Consider the following 8,191-nt stretch of genomic DNA (forward strand, 5'->3'; position numbering starts at 1 on the left):
ACCTGTTATCAATAAGGATGAAACCAGTAAAAGGAAACTTTTTTATTAGAGTAGCATTAGTTTGAGTCCTTTGGCTTTTTTTTTTTTTTTTTGAATTTTGCTCTTGTCACCCAGGCTGGAGTGCAATGGCACGATCTTGGCTCACTGCAACCTCCGCCTTGCAGGTTCAGGCAATTCTCCTGCCTCAGCCTCCTGAGTAGCTGGGATTACAGGCATGTGCCACCATGCCCAGCTAATTTTTGTAGTTTTAGTAGAGATGAGGTTTCACCATGTTGGTCAGGCTGGTCTCGAACTCCTGACCTCGTGATCCACCCGTCTCAGCCTCCCAAAGTGCTGGGATTACAGGCATGAGCCACCACACCTGGCCATAAGAAGCCAGATAGTCTTGATCATACCTTGCCACAAGAAAAGTCTGATCATGACACCTCCAGTAGACACTTGTTGCTGTCAAACACTTGACATCATTGTTAAAGTCCTTAACAATCTCACACTGAGTCCAATAAGACTCCAGTGTCCCAGGATTGAGAAACTTATTGGCCAAGCCCTGTTCATTGGCTCCCGCACTAGATGAGAGGGGGTGGAAGGAAAATACATTCTCTCTTCAACTTTAGTAATTCAAACAGGACTTCCACATCCTATTGAGATCCATAAAATAGGACTTTTCCCAAAGAAAGAAGAGGGCTCAGACATGACATGGCCAAAAAACAAGGTGTGTCAGGGAAATGAATAATAAAAACAGTAGCCAGGATTTATTGAGGGCTATCTATATACAAGTTTTATATGTGTTAATTCACTTCATGCTCACATCAGCCCTATGGGGTATAAGCCATTATTATCCTAAGTGATAGGCTAAATAATGGGCCCCAAAGAGATCTACCTCCTAATCCTTGAAACCTGTGAATATTACCTTATATGGCAAAAGGATGAATGCTATGTATTGTATAATAAAGAATTTGACTGACCTTTCTTCCTACAATGTGAATTATATGTCAACAAGCTGTTAGAAAAGCTTATTTATACGTAGTGGAATTGCTTTGGAGGATAAATCTGACTTCATCATGAAGGTGGATTTGTGACCACCAGCAGTTTCAGATTCACATAATCACTTTTTTTTTTTTTGAGACAGAGTTTCTCTCTGTCACCCAGGCTGGAATGCAGTTGTGTGATCTCGGCTTACTGCAACCTCCACCTCCTGGATTCAAGTGATTCTCCTGCCTCAGCCTCCTGAGTAGCTAGCTGGGAGTACAGGCGAGTGCCACCCTGCCTGGCTAGATTTTTGTATTTTTAGTAAAGACGGGGTTTCACCACGTTGGCCAGGCTGGTCCTGAACTCCTGACCTCAAATAATCCACCTGCCTTGGCCTCCCAAAGTGTTGGGATTACAGGCGTGAGCCACGCTGTCTGGCTCTCTCTTTTTTTTTTTTTGAGGCAGATTCTCGCTCTGTTGCCCAGGCTAGAATGCAATGGTGTGATCTCAGCTCACTGAAACTTCCGTCTCCCAGGTTCAAGTGATTCTCCTACCTCAGCCTCCAGAGTACTTGGGATTACAGGTGCCCAGTGCCATGCCTGGCTAATTTTTTGTTTCTTTAGTAGAGGAGTTTCACCATGCTGGCCAGGCTGGTCTCAAATTCCTGACCTTGTGATCTGCCCGCCTTGGCCTCCCAAAGTGCTGAGATTACAAGCATGAAACACTGCGCCCAGACTTTTTTTTTTTTTTTTTTTAACCAGAAGACAAGCAATAGCTTCCTTCAAACTCTGCTTTGAAAAGTCTCAGGAAAAATGCTAATTAACCTGCCTTGGGTTTCGCTCCTGTCCCTGTGGCCCAGGGAAAGCATAGGCTTGTGATCAGAAGGGAGGGAGGAGTTTGGGAGGACAAAAACAAAGGATGTCACTGCATTAGGGAATTCCTTTGGAGTAAATAACAGAAATTGCCTAGAAAATTTTGGCAGAATCCAAGAGGGAATAGAGGAGCCTGGATTTCAAGCATCTACCACCGAGCAGCAGGAGTACACAGTTGGCTCAGGCAGCTTTGTTTGCTTCGAGGAGTTTCATTGGAGATACAACATTTAAGGGATTAATTAAGGTCGTGGCTTACGGCCTTAATAGTTTACAGGGCTGCGAGACAAATTCAGATCCAGTGCTCTGCTCAACAAAACATTTATAAGGAAGGAATTCAAAGCCATGAACATTATACGCATATGTACACTCAGGAGGACAGATAGATAGAAAATGTTGGATAGATAGGTAATGTTTGATAGATAAATATGCAAACTATTTACAGTAGTTACTTTTGAAATGAACTTAAGGGACACTTTCATTTTTTACTTTATGCTTGTATTGTTTAAATATTTTGCAATATTTTATAAATTAAAAAATAAAGGTTATCTAAAAACAGAGACTGTGTGAAAAAGAAATAGATTTTTCATTGTTGTCCTTATGTTCCCTAGGACTCATCTTTGTCACTCACTATCAAAAGTAGATTGGTGTAGGCCAGGCGCGGTGGCTCAGGCCTGTAATCCCAGCACTTTGGGAGGCTGAGGCACGCAGATCACTTGAGGCCAGGAGTTCGAGACCAGCCTGGTCAACATGGCGAAACCCTGTCTCTACTAAAAATATAAAAATTAACCAGGCGGCACACGTCTATAATCCCAGCTACTACAACCTCCGCCTCCCGGGTTCAAGTGGTTCTCCTGCTTCAGCCTCCTGAGTAGCTGGGATTATAGGTGCCAGCCACCAAGGCTGGCTAATTTTTGCATTTTTAATAGAGACGAGGTCTCACCATGTTGGCCAGGTTGGTCTCGAACTCCTGACCCGGATTTGCCCACCCTGGCCTCCCGAAGTGCTGGGATTACAGGTGTAAATCATCAGGCCCGGCCTTAGTCTTAAAACTTAGTCTCTGAATGCCTTTCTTAAAGCTTAGTCTCTGAATGTGTTTGAGTCTCCCAATCATATACATGCCTAACTGAGTTGAAGCGGGGGATAAAATGAAGTCGCATGTGAGGATTCAGCATGTCATGGCTCTGGTACCAGTGGCTCCGGCAGTGGCATCCTGTTCCCCAGATCCTGGCTAAGGTAATGTGTTCCTGGAGCCAACAGCTGGAACAATGGCTTCCTAATTTCCTAGTTTTCTGATGTGGCAGAGGCAACAGTTTCCTTGGTGAGAACTTACACCTGTCTTAAACCAACCTTCATTCAGTAACTCGGCCTCAGTATAGATTGTTAAAATGTGTAAGCCTTGTTTGCAGTAGGCTTTGTGAGGTATACTAGTACTAATCCAAAGTCAATGTCCCTTACAGGAGTGGTCTTGAGAGTTACAGGTAAAGGGACACAACATATATGCTGGGTCCACAGCACTCTAACCCTTTTTCTTTTATTTAGGGAATTCCATCAGGTGATGAGTCAGAGATACAGGGCCTACCATCCCCTACAGAAGCTGAAAGTGCTAGGTACTCTTTTTTCCACCTGCCTTGCAGCTACAGCACTGGCATGTGGACTGGGCTCTGCCAGTCGGGCACATCTGCCTCAAAGCTTGCTAGAAAAGTTGGTTTCAAGAGATTCACTTCCTGGAAAAGCAGTGACTGCAGGGTAGTGATCAGTCCAGTATCTGCTGGTCATGGTATCATTGGCACAAGCAGTATATCTGGAGCTCTTTAATCATGGCAGTGGTGTCTTGTCATCAGACCAGTTCTGCAACTTGGTTTTGGCTCTTCCTCATTATGTAGCTCAGAATGTGGTTCTTCAGCCCTCCCATTTATTTTATAAGCTACTTAATATCCTTTTTATGTTGTTTTTTTGAGACAGGGTCTTGCTCTGTTGTTAGGATTATACTACACACAACTTCAAGCACCTTCACATCCAAAATTACATCTAGTTACTGCATCCAGCTCTGAGTACAGGATCTTTAGGGAAGTCCAGTATTTCCAATCAGCTCCAGATCTTAAAACCCATGGTTAAAATTACATATTTACTAGCAACATACTTTTAGTCCATTTTGCGTTGCTATAACAGAACACCACCGACTGGGTAGTTTATAAAGAAAAGAAATGTATTTTTCACAGTTCTGGAGGCAGATAAATCCAAGATCAAGGTGCTGGTGTCTGTTGATGGCCTTCTTGCTGAGTCATTCATGGTGGAATATGGAAGGGCAAGAGAGTGCGAGACACCAAGAGATTGAACTCAAAACCTCAAGTCCTTTCATGACCCCAGTTACTGAGCCACCACTGAGGACTCAGCAGCTTTCCCTTTGGGCCCCCTTGCTTCCTGATGCTCTATACCCCACCTTTTGCTCACTTCCTCCCACTTCTTCCACTGCTACCTTCTGTAGGCAGTTTCCGCTAAGGAAAAGGAACTGTATGGTATGTTTACTATTCAGAACATCTACTCTTTTGACCTCTTTGCTGGATGCAACTATGGGTGATAACCTGCTTCCTGCTGGCACTGAGGATTATATCCATATAAGAATTTAACAGGGCCGGGCGTGGTGGCTCACGCCTATAATCCCAGCACTTTGGGAGGCCGAGGCGGGTGGATCACGAGGTTAAGAGATGGAGACCATCCTGGTCAACATGGTGAAACTCCATCTCTACTAGAAATACAAAAATTAGCTGGGCATGGTGGTGCGCACTTGTAGTCCCAGCTACTCGGGAGACTGAGGCAGGAGAATTGCTTGAACCCAGGAGGCGGAGGTTGTAGTGAGCTGAGATCGTGCCATTGTACTCCAGCCTGGGTAAGAAGAGCGAAACTCTGTCTCGAAATAAATAAATAAATAAAAGAATTTAACAGAGAAATGGCAGGAAGACTCTTACTACTGTCCAAGGAATTGCTGATGACCACCATAAAAAGAAACTAGGCCAGCTGTGGTGGCTCATACCTGTAATCCCAGCACTTTGGGAGGCCAAGGTGGGTGGATTGCCTGAGGTCAGGAGTTGGTTATCAGCCTGGCCAACATGCTGAAACCCCATCTCTACTAAAAATACAAAAACTGGCTGGGCATGATGGTGCACTCCTGTTGTCCCAGCTACTAGGGGGGCTGAGGCAGGAGAATTGCTTGAACCTGGGAGATGGAGGTTGCAGTGAACAGAGATATTGTGCCACTGCACTCCAGCCTGGGTGACAAAGTGAGACTCTGTTTCAAAAAAGAAAAGAAAAGAAAAGAAACTAGTTAAGGTGCTTAAGAAGAAATTTGCCTGAAATCAAGCTTCCAGAATGTGGAGAACTAATTCAGCTACAGAGTGAGCAGAGCAAGAACCTATGCCGGTTCCTTGCAGAGATTGCACTGGCTAAGGACAATCAGCTGAAGGTTCATGGGTTTTACGTGTTTGTGGCTCACTGAAGCTTAAGTAAGGATTTCCTTGCAATGAGCAGAATTGCCCTTCTGTCTTTGTCACAAGTTTAAACACCTCACATTGTGTATGAAGTAACCGTTTGGAGTCTGCTCTTAGCTTGGATGAGTGTAACTCCTTCATATAATAAACTGAAAAGAGCCACACAGACAAAAAAGAAAAGTCCCTTCATAACTGGCATTAATCCATTCATGAGGGTGGAGTCTTCATGACATAAACATCTGTTAGGCCCCATTTTCCAAAATTATTGCACTGGGAATTAAGTTTTCAACACATGTTCTTTGGGGAACATATTTAAACCATAGCATGTAGGATATGTACAGCAGTAGAGGAAAAGAGGATGATCTTTTCACGGGCTTGTGATCCTCCAAAATTTCTCTGTCAAAATCCTAACCCTTAGGGTCTTAGAATGTGACTACATTTGGATGTATGGCCTTTAAGGGGGTAATTAAGGCAAAATGAGCTCATTATGGTGAGCCATAGCTCGATATGTATCTTTTTTTTCTTTTTTTTTTTGAGAAGTAGTCTAGCTTTGTTGCCCAGGCTGGAGTGCAGTGGCGCGATCTCAGCTCACTGCAAACTCTGCCTCCTGGATTCAACTGATTCTCCTGCTTTTGCCCCCAAGTAGCTGGAATTACAGGCACCTGCCACCACGCCCAGCTAATTTTTGTATTTTTAGTAGAGATGCGGTTTCACTGTGTTGATCAGGCTGGTCTTGAACTCCTGACCTCGTGATCTGCCTGCCTCGGCCTCCCAAAGTGCTGGGATTACACGCATGAGTCACCATGCCCAGCCTTGACTGGTGTCTTTATAAAAAGAGGACCAGGCCAGGCTCAGGGGCTCACACTTATCATCCCAGCACTTTAGGAGGCCAACGTGGGCGGATCACCTGAGGTTAGGAGTTCAAGACCAGCCTTGTCAACATGGCGAAACCCCATCTCTACTAAAACTACAAAAATTAGCCGGGTATGGTGGCTGGTGCCTGTAATTCCAGCTACTTGGGAGGCTGAGGCAGGAGAATCACTTGAATCCGTGAGGTGGAGGTTGTAGTGAGCCAAGATTGCACCTAGACAACAAGAGCAAAACTCTTGTTTCAAAAAAAAAAAAAAAAAGAGAACCAGCCTAGGCCACATGGTGAGACCTTCATCTCTATAAAAATTTAGCTGTGCATGGTAGCACACACCTGTAGTCCCAACTAGTCTGGAGGCTGAGGTGGGAGGATTGCTTGAGCCAGGCAGGCTGAGGCTGCCATGAGCCGTGATCACATCACTGCACTCCAGCCTGGGTGACAGACTGAGACCCTGTCTCAATTAAAAAAAAAAAAAAGAAAAAAGAAGAAAAGAAAAGGGAATTTAGACACAGACACATCCAGAGGGGAAATATTGGGAGAAGATGATCATCTACAAGGGAAGGGAGATGCAGAAGAAAACATTCCTGCCAATACCTTGGTCTTGGATTTCTAGCTTCCAGAATGGTGAGAAATTAATTTCTGCCGTTTAAGCCACCCAGTCTGTAACATTTTGTTATGGTAGGCCTAGCAAACTAATACAGACCTCAATTAAAACTCTCATTTAGGCCGGGTGCGGTGGCTCATGCCTGTAAGCCCAGCACTTCAGGAGGCCAAGGTGGGCAGATCACCTGAGGTGGGGAGTTCGAGACCAGCCTGACCAACATGAAGAAACCCTGCCTCTGCTAAAAATACAAAATTAGCCAGGCATGGTGGCACATGCCTGTAATCCCAGCTACTCGGGAGACTGAGGCAGGAGAATTGCTTGAACCCTGGAGGTGGAGGTGGCAGTGAGCAGAGATCACAGCATTGCAGTCCAGGGTATAGACCCCATACCCTGCTGGTTAAAGAGAATACAGTAATTTGGCAAATTTCTTGGAGATCATTCATTAATGCATTTTTTTGAGCAAGGTCTCCACACTTAGAGCTCCATGGGGCAGCATTCACATGATAGTCTATGTAAACAGGGCCTCCTTCAGTCGTGCACTGAATTACCTGTGCAGCTCCATATGCCAGTCAGTTCCATCCAGTGGGTAAATTCCTTGGTTACAGAATCTGGTCATCCTGGGTTATGACCAGTAGGAGATTTTCCTTGTCCAGGGTCTCTTAGAGCAGGGGTCCCCAGTCCCCACGCCACAGCCTGGTTCCAGTCTGTGGACTGTTAAGAACCAGGCCACACAGCAGGAGGTGAGTAGTGGCCAAGCCAGCGAACCGTCATCTATATATACAGTCACTCGAATTAATTCACGTTACTGTCTGAGCTTCATCTCCTGTCAGATTGCCAGCGGCACTAGATTCTCATAGGAGTGCAAACCCTGTTGTAAACTACTAAAAGTACAAAATTCTCCTTATGAGATTCTAATGCCTGATGATCTGTCACTGTCTTCCATCATCCCCAGATGGGATTATTTAGTTGCAGGGAAACAAGCCCATGGCTCCCACTGATTCTACATTAGGGTGAGTTGTATAATTATTTTATTACATGATACAATGTAGTAATAATAGAAATGAAATGCATAATAAATATCATGCACTTGAATTATCCAGAAACTACCATCCCCAGCCACTGTCTGTGGAAACATTGTCTTCCACGAAGCCAGTCCCTGATGCCAAAAAGGTTGGGTACTGCTGCCTTAGAGGTACTCCTTGAGAGGAGGATTGGAGAGGATTCCTTCTTAGGAAGCTGTTCTGTTTTAGTGTCACTTATTCTATTGGTGAGGTATTGGAGACTGGTGATGGCTTGAGGGATTGCACAATCAAGAGCCGCTGCATTTTTCTTCCTGGTCAACAATTTTTTTTTTTTGAGATGGAGTTTCTCTCTGTTGCCCGGGCTGGAGTGCAAT

At 44.7% G+C, this 8,191-nt stretch overlaps 1 pseudogene; it reads left to right on the forward strand.

Annotated features, from left to right (window-relative positions):
- Positions 1-4,356: 4,356 nt before the first annotated feature.
- Positions 4,357-5,331, forward strand: LOC108296288 (annotated as a pseudogene).
- The last annotated feature ends 2,860 nt before the right edge of the window (positions 5,332-8,191 follow it).

Source organism: Cebus imitator, unplaced genomic scaffold, assembly GCF_001604975.1.
Source record: "Cebus imitator isolate Cc_AM_T3 unplaced genomic scaffold, Cebus_imitator-1.0 Scaffold701, whole genome shotgun sequence".
Taxonomy (NCBI): Eukaryota; Metazoa; Chordata; class Mammalia; order Primates; family Cebidae; genus Cebus; species Cebus imitator.